Genomic DNA, 18,712 nt, shown 5'->3' on the forward strand with positions numbered 1-18,712 from the left:
GCTACAGGGATAGATTCAACTTTCTACTACATGGTGGGGAATGGTGAGCTTCACGCCTCGGCCCTATTATTCTAGGAGAAAAAACACAGTCCATTTGATAGGATAATGAGTGAGTCTCAGAGCAGATTTGGAACAAATATATTTGTTACTGGGCATCACAAAATTCTAGACTAGTAAAGAAATACTTTTAATTCTGTATTATAGCATCCTGTTGCACCTTTACAGTTTTGTTATAAATCGTATTTTACAGTCTCATGTGCAACTATTTATTAACTTAAAAGTTTAAAAATGTGAATTTTTAAATTTAAAATTTAAAGGTTACACCATGTTTCGGCCAGTATGGTCATCATCAGGTGTTAGATTATATCTAATGGGAAAACTGCTGCGTTCTGTTGTTGCTGCTGTTTCATGTGTAGGTCTCTCGAATGCGCACACGTGTTGCTTCTTCCTGCTGAGTTCTTCGCTGCATGTGACACGATATGTTGCATGGTGTACAATCTGTGTCACAATAATTAAGAGACCGTTATTATTGAGAGAAGATGAAATCGGAGATATACATGAAACAGATACTTATACAAACTTCTGAGACCTCTGTGACCAGCAGAAGGGTCCGCTCTCGTTTTTGAAAATCAGTATAAATAATTCAGTATTTTTATTATTGCTAGTGGGGTGGGACTAAGTCCATTGTACTGCGGCCACTTCTGGCCTATTGTACCAGCCCCAGATGATAGGTGAGTGTGATTGTGGAGCAATTGGTGGAATGAAGATTGGCGGGAGAAACCGAAGTACGCGGAGAAAACCTGCCCAACGCCACTTTGTCCACCACAAATCCCACTTGACCAGACCCGAGATCGAACCCGGGCCGCGGAGGTGGGAAGCCAGCAACTAACGGCTTGAGCTATGGCGCGGCCAATAATTCAGTAACCACGTACATTGCAAAATACTTTCTGTCGACGAATAATAAGTTGGCTGTCGTGGTGCCTCTTTATTATAATCTGACTCCACATAATTATTATTTATAGGGCTGTTTTAAAGAGAAAACTGTAACAGAATAATCACGAAAGGGAAGAGAAGTAGTGAAAACGTACAGAATGAAGCACTATCAATTTCTCGGCAAGGAGTTCAATTTCTCAGTGTCATGGTCGCCTGGTATCAGACATGTCTGACATCTATTGGAGGCAGTTCCCAAGGCCTGCTCCAACATTCCGTGTTTTACGAGTATATCTCGAATTATACAATGATAATGTCGCAATCTGACGGCATTTTTCAGGACAGGTCTTACGATAAATGGGTCACTTCTCTACCTCGATAATTCTTTTGTAGATAGAAGAAAGCTGAAGCTGAGGTGGTTGTAAATGAAGGTGTCAATATGTTACAGTAACTTTCATACAGTCCCTTATTTTCATTATTCTGTATTCAAATCTTCACCTGACTTCTTTAATATTATACATTATACCAGCTCTTATTGCTGGAGATATGCAGCGCTATTAGAGCGCGCAGTTCTAGTTTAATCAAAAGGGAATGAAACTGATTACATGAACATGATACGGCTGTTTCCTAAGGAGATTGCATTTATGTAGTTTATAGGCCGCGCCATAGCTCAAGCCGTTAGTCGCTGGCTTCCCACCGCGGAGGCCCGGATTCGATCCCGGGTCTGGTCAAGAGGGATTTATGGTGGACAAAGTGGTGCTGGGGCAGGTTTTCTCTGAGTACTTCGGTTTCCCCCGCCAATCTTCATACCACCAACTGCTCCACAATCACCCTCACCTATCATCTGGGGCTGGTACAATAGGCCAGAAGTGGCCGCAGTACAAGGGACTTAGTCCCGCCCCACTAGCAATAAAAAAAGATGATAGAAGTACGCCAGTAGGGGTGCCAACCATACACTATCAGAACAACACTTAGCTTACTGTTTCTTGTTTTACATGCTACTGCTCAGGAAAAAGAAGGAAATGCTGTATAGTTTTTCTTTGGCACTACAGCCCCAATGGGTCTAGGCCTACCTCCATCAACTTCTCCGTTCACTTCGGTTTTTCTAGATCTTATACATTCGGTAGGGCTCCTTTGGCGGGTGATCAGCTCGTCGCAAGGCCTCTACCTGTACACAAACACAGAAAAACGCACATACACAAACTAAACATCCATGCCCTGAGTGGGATTCGAACCCTCGATCCCGGTTTCCAAGCGAGCGAGGACGGTGCATGCTGGATAGTTACATATACACTTTCAAATCCTTATAATTTAAAGAGCAGAATGAGATAATTGCCCTTTCCAGCATCACCCACTGTGTGTACAGATCTTCAGTCAGAGTCAGAGTCAGAGTCACGTTGCAACTGACGGTCAGTCAGTCTGTCTGTCTTGGTGTCGAGCCCCAGTTGGGGCTACAGATCTTCAACAACTGGCCCACATTATGGCTAAGTACACAGCTCAGCGGGGGTGTGAGAGAGGCTGACGAGTTTGCGATATGACAGACAGAGATGGGGAAACTCGAAAATAATAGCAAGGCAGTGTTTTTATTGAGGTTTGGTCGAATGATCTGGCTAAAGGATGCTAATGCAGTAGATTGCTTGGGACTTAATCTGATGCAAGTGTAAGGGATGTTTCGCCCAACTCCAAGCTGAAGAACAATATCTTGTCTATTTCAATGAAATAAGTAAAAGGAGTACTTCGAGACACACAATATAACATAAACAGCTCTGTTTGTAAGTAAGGGAATGAGGGTTGGACGGCTGACTCGAACTAATTAGACGAGGCCAACGGTAATAATATGACAATATATATCTCTCCATAATGAGCTTAAAACTTTGCATGGTTGGTTCATTTATTTTTGAGTTCATATTAAGACGAACGATGAAAAAAACTTAAGAGTTGTCGCGTCTGTTTATAATTATCACAGTAATGAACAACATACGTACATGCCAAGGCCGGTATTTAACTAAATATCCAGACACAGTCCCTCAAATTCATTCCAATAGGATACTTGAATTACTAGGAATGACTTTAACTGTAGCTTTGTTGTTATTGTTGTCGTTGTACAAAACGTGCGTATTGCGCTCTACATTTCTTAACAATGCATGTGTTATGGAGTATCCTCTTTTGAAACCATACTGATTGCTTCTGATAACGTTCAGCTTCGAAAGTTGGAAGTTCAGTTTTTCAAAATGATTTCCTCATAAAATGTACCTAAGGAATGTAGCATGATTATTGGTCTATAATTCAATGGGGACGTGTGATGTTTACCTGGATTCGGAAGCACAACACTTTTAGCCTCTTTATATTGTGTGAGAAAATAAATAAGCGTAAGTGATCTATTAAATATGTTGGCAATAAATTTGAGAACTAACTGCGGCAGCTGTGTATTCTGTGCCCTGTCAGACCCTGCTGCTTTGCGTGGTTTGAGGTGGCGGACGGACAATCTAGTCAATTTCAGAATATTTCTATCCCTTTCCCGGTCTGTCAGGGGCTGTTCAAGGAAGTCATTCACTAGCTGTTCAGTGCTCGCTGTAAAGGAACAAGAAGCATCCGAATTTGTAATGAGAACTTGTTCCAAGGTATCCACACGAGCGATTACTTTTCCCTGAGTTGTGGTCACAGTTTTCCCGTTAATGATAAGGTGTGATATATCGGGATTAGTGTTTGTTAAGCTCTTAGTTATCCTCTAAGTGTCTCTCATGTTGTTGTCATCTATCCATTGTAAAGCCTTCTGCCAAGCGTTCGACAATTGTTCTTTGATTGCCGAATATATTTGCTCTTTTAAATAATTAATGATAGGGCGAAGAGTAATGTCATGTGTTCTTTGCCCCTGGGCCCAAAACTTCTTCTTCTTCTTCTTCTTCTGAAGGAGAATAGGAGTAGAGGTTACAATTTGCGTTTATTTGAAAGTTCTCTTTTTCAGCGGCATGGAATAACGAGTAAATTTGTTGAGAGTGTCAGTAAGGCCTTTAACGGCTATACCAATCTCGCTCTAAGCCCATCTCTAAGCACTGAGTATTGAGATTGTTTACTATGAAATTCTGAAATTGTTCCCCGTTACACCGATAATTTTGTTATGCTCCGTTCTACGTTGGTTTCCTCCTAATGGTCTCTTTCCTTCTGGCTTTTCCAGCAAACACTGTATGCATTCCTTTTGGTAACCGTGAGTACTACACGCCCTGTCCATGATATCCCCCTTAATTTCTTCATGCCTCTTATAATGGAGAATAATCTTCTACATGTGTGTAGAGTTGCATGACAGTATGACCAAGGCCACTGTGCAAATTCAAGCTACTCTAAAATAAGAAGGGGCTTCAGAAAGGTAGGTCATTTACGACAGACACAAGTCTTCCTGCTATAATTCGCAGTCGTTGCAGAAACCTTAATGCAGAATTATGGCAAAATCCCCTCCATCCTCTAGCTGGTCCAGTAATGGTGACAATTATAAAATACCATATAAGTATAAGCCAATTAATTTGTGCTTGAAGATTACAGGAAGGCAATTATTTTACATTCACTTTATGGTCTTCACGTTTTCATTAATGCTGACCTAATATAATTGCCAAAGAAAGGAATTCCTGAGCATCATTTACTGTTACTTGTTCTGTAGCATATTATATGAAAAGTGTCCCAAAAGCCACCATTATACGAGATTTCAGTTATTTAGCAAATTGTGGAAAATTTAAGGACATAAAATTTGTTGCAAATCATGCGTTTCCAGTTTCAAGTGTTGGATCTTTATCTAAGTCAAGCCGTTATTGCGATACACAATTTAAACATCAGTAGTAAAATGTAAGACTAATTTGCCAAGAGAGCATGATGGTGACAGGGGTATGCGTTTCAAAGACAGAGAGAAGCAGTAATGACAGAGAGACAGGTATAACATTTTCTTTATTAACACATAAATTTCATATTTACAGTTTACTCTTGATGCGTACACTATGAAACAGAAACAGTGAATAAAACCATTGTGTTTTAATATACTTATACCAGAAATATTGCAGTGTGGCCAACTGTGGCGGAAAATCTACAAAACCACACATGGGTGTGGAATATCACTGAGGTTTTGTATTCACTACAGCCTCGTGGCAGCTTCGTTGCTCGTACGCGTAAATACGGCGCCACGTGCTAAAACACACAAAACACACTGTCGCTGGGGTAATGCTGAGGACGCAGCAGCGCATCAACTTTTCTCGGACGGTCTTCTGAAACCACGGATTTCACGTGACCCCACGAGGAAGGAACCAAGGGTATGACGCATGAGCGCTGCAGTACGAGAAGAAAACAAATCCGGCTTCAACGTAGTACAAACGCAATTAAAGATCCTCCTTTTTTTTTATTGCTGTTTTTGAGGAAACAAGTCAAGAATTCATTTTCTTGTAGATGTACAAATCATGATCAAGAATATAGGCCTTTTTTATTTCCTTTATTATTCCCAGTGGGGTGAGACTGAGTCCACTTCGTACTGCGGCCACTATTGGCCTATTGTACCAGCGCAAGATGATAGATGATGTTGATTGTGAAGCAATTGATGGAATGAAAATTGGCATGGGAAACCGAAGTACTCGGAGAAAACCAGCCACAGTGTCACTTTGACATCCACAAATCCCACATGACATGTACCGGACTCGAACCCGGGCCTCCGCGGTGGGAAGCCAGTGACTAACCTCTTGAACTATGGCACGGCCTAATATAGGGCTTAAAGACGACCATACATTACAATGTAATTAAATATATTTGTACACATACAGGCCTATACTTTCAGGTAGGAGGAGGCTTCGTTTAGTTAATAGGACGAATAAGAAACAAACAGAACTCAGAAGCGCCGGTCATGGTAGCCGAGCGGTCTAAGGCATGCACTGTCTTCGTACGCTCTGACGCCAGGACGCTGCGTTCGAATTCCACTCAGGGCATGGATGTTTGGCGTTTGTGTGTCTGTTACTTCTCACACCACCGAACCCACCCCCTTCCCTGAAATTTTTCTTCTGCGCATGGCCATGTTCGAAGTTACGCGACACTTGCTTTACATAAAATGTTCTGTCGCAGTTTATCGACAATTTTCTAATATGAAAAAGCTGGCAGACAGAAACACACACACACATTACAGTAGATAAACACAGATGTGAAATATCTCCTTATTATGCGTTCAATTTATGAACACTTTACAAAGAACGAACTGGAAATATTTGCTGTACAAAGAACAGGCAAACTGAATAAGGTTTGTACAGAACTATAAGATTTATTTTGGACTCTATCCATCGTATGGTATATATAAGACAAAAATCAATCACTAGACTAGCTCTTTCTGACGGGCCCATCTGAGTAGGTCTATCTTGCCCCATCCACCCGAGCACGGAGAGAGATCGAGTCTCCGAAACGTTGTGGTTCTTTGTCTTATATATACCAGACGATGGATAGAGTCCAAAATATGCCTTATAGTTCTGTACAATATACACCTCCGACAGAATCCTTTAAAGTCTATTTGAATGAGATTTGTATGGGTTATTGCTGTTTAAAACTTATGTCTGTGTTCAGTGAAATGCATGGGAAATATGGCCGTGGCTCTGTGCAGTAAGGCATACTGTGGAAACTTAAAACATCTATTTGAGTTGTTTCGAATCCTTATTCCTTTACGTGCTTCCTTAACGGCGGAATGTGCCGGTTATAAAGCACCAGTCAATGTAGGAACGAAGCATGCACATAACGAAAACAAAAGAGAGATGATGCAAAAAAGTACAATCTAGACAATAACAAAAATTAAATAAATGAAATTACTCAACCATTGTGCAGTGAGAAAAATTATACATATATAACCATGTAAATACAATTAATATTTTAAAAATTAATAAATGCCGTTATAAAAAGATATTAACAGAAAAAAATTCGATTCGAAGTACTTCAACTGCTCTACAAACAGCATTCGCAGTTGAAGAGCATATAACAGAAAGTCAGCTTTTAGATACACTTTGCAAAAGAAATTTTCTTCATATTCCAAAAAGGAACTCGAAGGCCAGCTATTTCCGAAGAGAAGGACAGAATTTAGAACCAAGGTAAACTTCAATAAGGTGGTACCACCTTTTTCGTAAGTTGTGCAATTTTAAGTACTCTAAAGCGTAAACATCCCGGTCACGGTAGCCCAGCGGTCTTCGCTCGCTTGGAAACCGGGATCGTGGTTTCGATCATACTTGTTTTCATAATTTTGAGTGTATTGTAGTTTTGGGTGAACTAACCTTTCACAGAATCATTACAGAGAGAAGCAAATTGCAGTCCGTATGAGATTTAATGGTACGAGAGATCCTTATGTCATCAGCAAAATTTGATTACATAAAGCAGTAAATTGCATCATATAAGGTATTCATAAATAAGCTGAGAAATAGAGGCCCCAGAACTTCCATGACGGACCCCAAACAGAAGGAGTATCAGAGAAATGGACCTGAGATTGTCTGTTGGTTAAGCACCGCGAAACCACATTAAATAATAACAAGAAAGTTCAAAACCACTGAGAATCTGAAACAGGATATGAGTGATAATACCAAAGGCACTGCTGTGATTCAAATGTCATCAGCTTGGCTCTATCAGCCGAAGAAGGAAGTAATAAAATCAAGATAGGTCACAAAATTGGTAATGCTAGATTTCGATTTAATGGAAATATATTGGCAAATATTTAATTTAAAATTTAGTTAATGTATACATTTTTATGAATAACATATTTGGATTATTTATAAAAGTGATTTACTAAAGATACGGGTCTGCAATTGGTTAAAGGGGAAATGTTGACTTTTTAAAGATCGGTTTGCCGCTTGCTTCAATTGAGTGGGAAAAACTGTTAAATAAGCTTAGATTAAAAATAATATCAGAATAATCTTTAGTAACAAAGCCAACGATGTTGCCATCTCCTGCATATTTAGAGGACCTCAGGGTTCCAAGTGCTTTAAAACAGTTCAATAACAACATTGTTGACTTTCTGTCACTATTATATTTTTATCTGCAATATATGAATACCAAACAATCCGGAGGTAAACTACTCCCCCAATCGGATCTCCGGGGGGGAGTGTTTCTAGAGGAAATGTCATGCGGCCTTACAACAAGAAAAAGTGCGAAGATCAGAAGAAACAGCATGGATACAAGATTGGAACATGGAATGTCAGGACCTTGAATCAAGCAGGAAAATTGGAGAATTTGAAAACGGAAATGCAGAAGAATGAAGTGTCTGTGCTAGGTGTCAGCGAAGTGCGGTGGAAAGGACAAGGTGAAATAAGAAGCGGTGATTATACAGTGTATTATTCCGGAGGTGAACGGGCTGAAAGAGGTGTGGCAATAGTGGTGCATAAAAGTGTAGTGAGGAGTGTTGTTAAGAAGATTGCTTGTAATGACAGAATTATTGCTCTGAAGTTAAAGGCAGAACCGGTAGATATACTGATTATACAAGTGTACATGCCAACATCAGAGTATGAAGACGATGAAGTGGAAAAAGTGTATGACACAATTGAAGAAATTCTTCAGGAAGATGGAAGAGGAGACACAAACAGCATCATATTGGGAGACTGGAACAGCATTGTTGGAGATGAACCATATCAGAATATTGTTGGATCACATGGACTAGGAAGACGGAATCACAGAGGTCAAATGCTTATTGACTTTTGTGAACGAAATGGATTGATTGTTACCAACACTTGGTTCAAGAAGCCAAAGAGAAGAATTTACACATGGAAGGCACCTGGGGATTGGAAGAGGCATCAGCTGGACTACATCCTTGTGAAACATCGATTCAGAAACAGTGTGAAGGATGTGAAGACGCTTCCTGGGGCAGACATTGACTCTGACCACAACTTGCTGGTTGCCAAGTTCCGAACCAGGTTGAAGAAAATTATAGGATTTCGAAAGCGCAGACCCAGATGGGATTTGGAGAAGTTATATGCTCAAAGACAAAGCGTGCAAGAGACTCTAGAAGAGAAACTCGGTGCAATTGAAGGTGAAAGCGGAAATGCTGAAGCGCAGTGGAACGATATAAAAGAATGCATGTTAGATACTATCAGTGATTTGGTAGGTAAAGTTGAGAAGATAGCAAGAAAACCATGGGTTACACAGGAGATGATGAGTAAAATGGAGGAGCGAAGGAAATGGAAGAATGTCAACAATGAAGAAGGCAGGAGGAAATACAGGAGACTGAGGAATGAATTGAAAAGAGCCACGGACAGGGCCAAAAAGGAATATCTTGAGAAGATATGTAATGAGATTATGGAATTTCAAAGAACAGGCCGTTATGATTTGATGTACATGAAGACAAAAGAACTAGGATGGAAAGAGAATCATGGGATTCAAAATGTTGGCATCGAAGACTCCCAGGGGAATAGAATAGTAGATCAGAGGCAAGTGCTGAAAATTTGGGAAAATTATATTTCAGAACTATATGATCGACCTAATCGGCCAGAAACCTTAGAAGTTGAACCGGAAGAAGAAGTAGATACAGACGAGAAAGGACCATATATTTTACAAAGTGAGGTGGAAAAAGCTATCAAGGAAATGAGGAAGGGAAAGGCTACAGGAGATGATGATGTACCTGGAGATGTGCTCAAGTTACTGGGAGAAGGTGGTTTGAAAACACTGACAAAACTAATGAACACCATATATGAAAGTGGAGAGTGGCCCAAGGACTTTACAGAAGTTACAATGATTGCCTTAAAGAAAAAGACAAAAGCTACAAAATGCAGCGACCATCGCACAATAAGTCTTATTGCACATACAGCAAAGATAATAGCAAAGATACTTAAAAGAAGAATTGAAAGGAAAATAGAGGATGTACTTGGAGAAGATCAGTTTGGATTTAGAAGAGGAAAAGGAACCAGGGATGCAATTGGGATGATGAGAATTATAGCGGAACGAACTTTGGAGATAGATGAAGAACTGTGTGTTTGCTTCATAGACTGGCAGAAGGCATTTGACCGGGTAAACTGGACCAAATTAATGCAGATCCTGAAAGAAACAGGTATCGATTGGCATGAAAGAAGATTGATTAGCAAATTGTACATGGATCAGAAAGTTAGAGTACGACTGGACAGGGGGGAGACAGGAAGTGTGCAGATTGGAAGAGGAGTTCGACAAGGATGCTGTTTATCACCAATTCTGTTCAACTTGTACAGCGAATGCCTTACCAAGGAAGCTCTGGATGGGCTCGGTGACTTCAAAGTAGGAGGGCAAATTATTCAAACTGTGAAATATGCAGATGACCTTGTGTTAATGGCTAAGGAAGAAACTGTGCTACAGGGCATGATTGATAGACTAATTGAAATTGGAAGGTGCTATGGCATGGAAATGAATGTGGAGAAAACAAAAGTAATGAAAATTTCGAGACAACCAACCCCAGTCACAATAAAGATAGACCAAAAACAAGTGGAGAATGTGAAATGTTTTAAATATTTGGGTAGCTTGTTAACAGATGATGGAAGGTGTACTTGTGAAATTAAATCCAGGATTGCCATGGCAAAAGCTGCATTTAGCAAGAAGAAGAATCTTTTTACCAGCAAATTGGACTTAAATTTGAGGAAGAAACTAGTGAAATGCTACATTTGGAGCATAGCTCTGTATGGGGCTGAAACATGGACACTTAGGGCAGTAGATCAGAAACATCTGGAAAGTTTCGAAATGTGGTGTTGGAGAAGAATGGAGAAGATCAGTTGGACCGATTATGTGAGAAATGAAGAAGTGTTAATTAGAGTCAGTGAGCAGAGGAATATCCTACATGAAATAAGAAAACGGAAGGCTAATTGGATTGGTCATGTTTTACGCAGAAACTGCCTTCTAAAAGAAGCTATCGAAGGAAAGATAGATGGGCGGATAGAAGTGACAAGAAGACGAGGAAGAAGACGTAAGAAGATGCTGGATGACCTTGGGGACAGAAGAGGATACTGTCATTTGAAGGAGAAAGCTCTAGATCGCATGAAGTGGAGGAATTGTTTTGAAAGAGACTGTGGACCTGTCGTCTTGACAGATTACTGATGATGATGATGATATGAATGCCATTTCCAATACATGTTGCGAAATAGAAAAGACGACATTGAGAAAACGCGTGTAACCTAAGCTAAAGGACAAAGTTCTAATTTTGCCTGAAAGATGTTAGGAAAATGGCTCCTTTATATAGAATTCGCAAAGAAAAACGTATGGAACTTCTCATGTACAGGCCTAGCTGAACACCACATCACAGGTGACATGATTTCATAAATACCCGACAACACGGGGCCAATAATTTCCTGAGAAGAAGCCAGTCGCTCAGCTGTGCGAGTGTCGCCTTCCTTCAGGTCCCTACCGTGTTAGCAAGAATCGAACTTTGGAGATAGTTAAATCCAGTCTACAATTTCATAACCGATTTCTCTTAGATCCATTTTAATATTATCTTCCAGCTTTGACATATCTCAGGCGGTTGGTCACCGCTTCCCACTGCCGTATTACTAGATCCATACCAGTATAGGACACGGTGTTTTCTGGAGGACAATATGGCAGTGTATGTGTGTGTGTGGGGGGGGGGGTTGCTCTGATTGTTTCGGTTACCTCTACCAATTCCTATGCTACTGTCTGCTCCACATTCATTAATCATCCTAACCTCAAACACTCTACAGTGACGATAATGACGGCGTCGTTAAATAAAGAACTTGAGAAAATATACTGTCACGTGTATGAGTGTGATTTTAGACAGGGTATGGATAGGTGAATATATTTATTGATCACTTATACACACCACTCGGAACTACAGGTAATTACAGACCTATCGCTAATCTCAATACTTTAAAAGTCAATACAGCACCGCTAAATTTTCTTCAAGTCTGCTGTGTATTCAACAGCCGTTTCCTAGCAACGGCTTTGACATTGAAGTTTCTTCAGCTTCCCTCGCTCAGCTCCTATTTTCACAGCCTCCAGTGCAGAAATCTTGTCTACTGTCAACTCAACTATAGCGCCATCTCTCCTCAGCCTCCCTTGAAGAGTTTAATTCAATTGGTTGTCCCAATTCTCTTCTTTTTATTCACTTTGCGCAGACCGAGTAGGAAACACCGTTTCCAAAGGGAACTCTATTGTTATAGAGACGTGTTTACCGCGCCGTTGCCTAGCAACGGTCGCTGCGTAGACATCATAGAAAACACCGCTCTTCTATTGTTGCTTGGATGTTGGCGGCATTACTTAGCAATGACCACTGTTTACAGAGTCACCACTTAGCAAGGGGTTAAATGCAGCAGTACCTTGCAATTCATTCCTATCTCTGCAAAAATTAATTTTTGAATTTTAAATACGAGGTTTACTTTCGGTACATTTATCTTTGTGGAAGCATTCTGGTGTGATGTTCTTTGCGTATTGTAATATATTCTATCATTGTTATAGTCTTAAGTATACCTTTATTCTGTCCTATTTTGAAAGGTTGGACTTCTTCTCAGTGTGGAAAAAAAATAATTCTGTTTAATTTTGGAAAATGCGTCTCATTGCATTGTCTGTTTATGGGGTGAGAGAGAAAGCAAGAATAACAATTTAAAACTACTTTCATTTCCCCTGTTAAATGATTTTCTAAGCAGAGGCATTATTTTGGGACACGGAAACATATCTACGGATATACCAGTTGAAGTTTCAACATCAGTTGTACTAAATGTATAATTAAGATGTTAGAGACCAGTTGTATCTTTCAATCTTGCACACGTGAACACGATGCAAACAAAATATCATAGCTTACGATTTTAATTATTGTATAGAGTGAAACGAAATTCGGTTACAAGTGCTCCGTAGTATGCTTCTTTGTTACGAAATATATAAAAAAAGGTAAAGCTACCCTGTAATAGGCCGTGGAGGCCCATGGGGTTGTTAGACTTCGAGGCTGCTACATAGACAATAGGCTCACAGATGCCGGTGAGGTTGTCAGCCTTAGGGCTGGAACACACACAGCGACATCGGTCCAACGGAAAAATGTCGTACGATTTTTTGCCGTATGACCTCCTTTTCACACTAGAGCGATCAATTACATTTCTTTGCTCTCCGACTGTCGTACGGTAGATGTTGCATGTCGTCACGTATGAAAGCTAAGACTACACTTTATATTCTACTACTTGATGCGACATGAACCCTAACGGACGTCGTACGACCGATGTCGCTGTGTGTGTTCCTGCCCTTACTCGTCGGCCGTTCTTTACCGGCAGGATTTGATGGCGTCTCTCATCTCGAAAACTAAACGTCTCCTCACACGTAGTGTGTAATATTTTCGGCTTATTCTGTAACAAGCAGTTACACTGTAGAGAATTTATGCTCAAATTTCGCTTCACGCTGTGTAGTTGTGTGATGCATTTGATTGCATTAAGTTCATCAATGCTGTAATACACGTACTTGGTTAAAGTCTCTAAAATTTCTGTGAATATATTCATCACATGTTCAGTACCCTGAGAACTTTGATTTTTCTTAGGTTGGAACCGAAACTACAACAAACCCAGAACCGTTATGAACCAAAAAGTTCCTCAAGTAAGAGGCAATTGAAGATCTATCGAAAGCCTCAGAATCAACTATTTGAATAACCTCCTGTCAGAATATAAAACCCCAAAAGCATAACATCCTTTAGTCATAAACGTGTCCACGCACAAATCGAGAGCCGTAATATTTTATAAGCAATAAAGACCACTTTCTTTTTCTGGAGCAATTATATACGGTCGTCAGCAGTTTAATATTACTTATATTGCTCTGTTTTCCGTTCTTATATTCCACTGCGCAGATCACAGTGGCCCGCTTGCTCTAAGGCATGAACCCTCTAGGCCGCTCGAACACTGGGATTGTGGGTTCGAATCCCGCTTATGGCATGGGTGTCTGTGTGTGTGTTTATTCTGTGTTTGTGTTGTTCTGTGTGTAGGTAGAGGCCTTGCAACGGGGCTGATCTCCCGTCCAAAGAGTCCTACCAAATGTATGGAGTGTCCGGATGAAAGGTATCCAAAATAAAATCATTAATCTCAGGAAAAAATTTATTATACACATTAATGGGTTACACCATTACAAAGAGCAACTTTTAAAGTTTTCTTTTCTGCGTATTTAACTTTCTCAATAAATTTTAATGTGGGATCCCTTGGTGGCAAGACAAATATCTATACTTGAAGCATGTTTAGTGTTACCGTAGCCTCAGTGTCCCTTATGCGGGCTTTCAGGTTTTGAAGGTCGTTGATCTTTTACCTGGTAGACAATGTTCTTCACATAAACCCAAAAGAAAAAATCCACTGGGGTTAAATCTGGCGACCTAGGAGGCCAAGCAATTGGTCCACCTCTGCTAATTCATATCCCAGCCATCTCTCTGTGCAGGTGATTCCTAACATGGTGGCAAAAATGTGGCGGCGCATGCGCGTAAGCCGGGTATGAAAGAAAAACTTTCAGAGTTTCTCTTTCCGATGACAATTAGTTTCCGAGATATACAGTTTTTATTTTGGATACCTTTCATCCTGACATTCTATATATTGAATTAAGCAATTGAAAAATCGACCAAAGTCCAACAAAGGACTGTAAAACAGATGGACGGACGGACGGACGGATAGACGGACGGATGGATGGATGGATGGATCCACTGTAATTTTCCAGGTACTGGCCTTGGTTTCGAAGGAATGTCGCACTACGCCTGTCTGACACGCGAAGAGATTATACCCTTTCTTGGTTTTACAGTGGTAACATATATTTAGAACTCATACTGTCTGCTGTGTCTGTTGACGTGAATTGCAAATTTCCTTATTAACTCACTTGGCTGATATTTAAACTCNGGAAAAGTATAAGAAATCTGCAAGCGACAAGACCGTGAGAACGGTAAAAGCAGTCTGCAGGCGATACGTTCCTCCGAAACGTCGGATAACACCACATATACACGGTGCCAAATCCCAGAAGACTGCTTTCTTCATAGTCACCGCCGTGAAAGCCTCAAATCTTAAATATTGTAGACCTGTTGGTCTAACTTCTAATCTTAGTGATAGGTTATTTAATGACCTAGACTATTATTATTTGACTGATGAAGTATGTAGGAAACTTCAGCAAGGAGTCCCTCTGTTCCTTTTGCCCCGGTACTCCATAAATTCGACTGTGTTTCGATATTCGGATTCTGGAAATTTTAAAATTATACTCTTGCAAATGGGTAGCACATTGCGGTATTCTGAAACATCTCCTATCAGTCAGGCTTCTCCCGTGTCTCAATTTTTCACTTTATTTTGTCAATACGGCCTAAATGGAAAATATTTTATCTTAAAACTACGCATTCTACACAGGTGAACACTTTACATCCTTATAAATGTTTACATAGGAGCAGCCATCTGCAAGACACATGTTATCGGTTTACATTTTTTTTTCCTTGGCACAACAGCCCCAGTGGGCCTAGGCCTACCTCCATGAACTTCTTCGTTCACTTCGGTTTTTCTAGATCTTACACATTCGGTAGGACTTCTTGGGCGGGTGATTAGCTCGTCGCAAGGCCTCTACTTGAATACAAACACAGAAAAACGCACACACAAAAACTAAACATCCATGCCCTGAGTGGGATTCGAACACACGATCCCGGCTTCCAAGGGAACGAAGACAGTGCACGCCTTAGACAGCTCGGCTACCGTGACCGGCGTGGTGTTTTGTTAGTAGTATATAATTTCCCTTTAACGTAATACTTTTATATTACCTTCGTAATCCACTTGTTAAAATACTTTCATTTCTTTAAGCTTATGCGTAACTTACTATCTCACTCCGGTATGAGGGATGCTGTTGCAGAGAATGATTACATTACTGATTTAGAGCAATGCAAACAGACTATTTGTTCTGCTATATGCTACAAGTCGGAAGGTCGCGGGTTCAAGCCCCGATGAGGTCATTGGTTTTTTTTTTCAATTGACCTAATCCTTCCGGCCGCACTGTGGCCCTGGGGTTGACTCAGCCTCCAACATAAATGAGTACCAGGAATTAGTTAAATAATTTTCCTGGGGAGTAAAGCGCGGCCGTCGCGTAAGGCTGACAACTTTACCGCCATCTTTCAGCTGATTGTCTAGATAATGTGGGACCCTCAATGTCTCACAACCGTATGGGTCTTCACGGCCTGTTACAGGGATAGTTTTACATTTTTATATTTACTTGATTAATGTAAACGTTTCCAAAGTTACTACATTTGCCACATTTGAATTAATAATGTATTGTAGCATGTAGACCCATTGATATGGGGCACGCGGTAGCGTAGTTTTCTTAAATTTTTTTAATTCACTTAGCGGGGGGTGGAGTCCAACTGGGTCCACTCGGCACGGCGGCCACTGATTGGCCTATTGTAGCCTGCTCCACGTGATTATGAAGATGGAGAATTTGATGGAATGAATATTAACAGGAGAAACCGAAGTACTCGAAGAAAACCCGCCCCAGCGCCACTTTGTCCACCACAAATCCCACTTGACCAGACCCGGGATTGAAACCGGGCCGCCGCCGTGTGAAGCCAGCGATTAACCGCTTGAGCTATGGCGCGGTCCAGAGCGTAGTTGGTTGAAGCACTATGCTACAAGCCGGAAGGTCGCGGGTTCCAGTCCCGATGAAGTCATTGGATTATTTTATCAATTGACCTAATCCTTCTAGCCGCACTATGGCCCTGGGGTTGACTCAGCCTCTAACAGAAATGACAGGAATATTCTTGGGGAGTAAAGCGCGGCCGGCGCGTAAGGCTGACAACCTTACCGTCATCTTTGAACCGATTGTCTAGAAAATGTGGGAGCCTCAATGTCTTACAACCCATGGGCCTTCACGGCCTATTACAGGAATAGCTTTACTTTTACTTTTAGACCCATTGCTAAGTAATGACTCTAGAAACAGAGCCAGCTGCTAGATCGCAGATTCTTAATAAGCAACAATAGAACAGCAACAGAGTAATAATGTTTTCTCTGCAGTTCTTGTCGAAATGTTTTAATCAGAAAAGTTAGTGAGATAGTGCAGCTTAGCGGTTGTCAAGTTTACGACCGTTAAAGTGACTAAGCTGCCGTTGTTGCATAAGATACATAAGATGCGAATTATTTGCTTCGCAAAACCTGTACTAACAAAGGACTTCTCTATAGTGCAAAAGGAAGAACTTTCAATACCCTGCTGTATGTGCGATACGAACTCTTGACGAAAGGCCAAGCATATTCATAGGAGTCAAACCAATCGTCTCATCAGAGAGGATATTGCACAAAGATTATGCCCACAAGGCTTAAATTACAAAAAAAAAAGATTCTCTGGCCGTGACCCTCAAGCTTCTTGACGCCAAGATGAACTAATTGGCGGTAAACTGCCACTTGGAAAGTAACTCTGAATTTGACTTTGAATCGAAAGTGCAGTGCAGTGCAGTGCAATGCAGTAGTGGGAAGTGAAGTGTTGATTGGTGAGTTAGTGAGTCAGAGAACTATAGTTCCGAAGTTGTGAGTCGTTGCTGTTAGAAGCTGGTAGCTCAGACGCGGGCATATTTCTGGAACACAGAGTAAGGGGAACATGGCCTTTTGAAGTCGTTACCAGGCAACGAGCAGTGAAGACTGCAACCGAGTCAGAACACTAGTTTTGTGTAACAGTGCAATGTAAAGTGTAGTCACGAGTCGTGTGTTAAAGCGGTCACTAAATCGAGTCACGATTACAAACCCCGTCTACAGCCACTCATACACGTGAAAATATGTTGAATTTAAATTATCTGTAATAAAGAATAAAAATACACAGATATAAGTTTTAAGAGTAATTATTAGTGATAATGATATTCTAAGCGATTATGGTTCCTGCATCATACCAAGACACAGGCATGAAAACATGAGCGCCTTCAACACAGTTGCAATATCTGGGAACAAAAAGTCGCTGATTCCGGGGCAACGGCCATGGGTTCATTTACAAAATTTAGTGGACGGGAACCACTTTGAGTGGACTCTGGACATTAAATAACGTTTCACACAATCCAGAAAAATAAAAAAATCATGGCATGTTTCCTTTATACAAATAAATATACACGTATTTCAACAATTGTTTTCAGTTGTTTAGTTTTTTTAGGTATCTCTTGGCTATCAGTGATTAACCTGCTTTATTTGACAAATTTAGTGCTCACTAAGTGCATCCATGCAGCCTTTACTGATGTAGAAGGGCACTCACACTTGTGTGTGCTTCAATGCTTTCGCTTCTAAAAAGGCCTGAATTCAACGGGGCTTACGTAGTATTGTTTTCTGTTTTGTTTATCGTTCATCATGCAACAATATCAAGATTTAAAATTAAGTCGTTTTAAAATTTGTCCCTGCACTACATGTTTCGACCAACTCGGCCATCCTCAGGTGCGCTGAAATTCGGGAGGAATAAATATAACATTTCACACTAGATATAAAGGACATATCATATGTACAAGCAATTGAAAGTAATAAGGGCAATTTCGGATATCCAAATCATATGTTGCACACAGGACATACATACGACACTATAACAGAACCAATGGAAATTATAAAAATAGAGAAAACGGAAAATATTTGAGCGTATTAGAAAAATACCACCTATATAATTATTAATTACATATAACCATATAATTAGTAATTGATAATGCCTGGAATGTGAACACATTTTTATTCGAAAACGTCTTTTCTCACAAAAATGTGATCATATTTCAGTCCGAGGAGAACCCCGAAGGAACACACCGGTAGAAGAGCCACACACAACTACCCCCCTAATAAAACTTAAGAAAACATTCTATAAACACTTTTAATTTTAATAATATAATTATATTTCAATTATTAAT

General features: G+C 40.4%; 1 long non-coding RNA gene across 1 annotated transcript in view; it reads right to left on the reverse strand.

The window, feature by feature from the left end:
* Positions 1–285: 285 nt before the first annotated feature.
* LOC117282857 overlaps positions 286–18,712 on the reverse strand; it is a 49,474-nt gene continuing 31,047 nt past the window's right edge. Inside the window, exon 3 of the long non-coding RNA XR_004513770.1 lies at positions 286–498. This is a non-coding gene — a long non-coding RNA (uncharacterized LOC117282857). The remainder of the gene's footprint in view (positions 499–18,712) is intronic.

The sequence above is a fragment of the Cryptotermes secundus genome, unplaced genomic scaffold (genome assembly GCF_002891405.2).
Source record: "Cryptotermes secundus unplaced genomic scaffold, Csec_1.0 scaffold236, whole genome shotgun sequence".
Lineage (NCBI taxonomy): Eukaryota > Metazoa > Arthropoda > Insecta > Blattodea > Kalotermitidae > Cryptotermes > Cryptotermes secundus.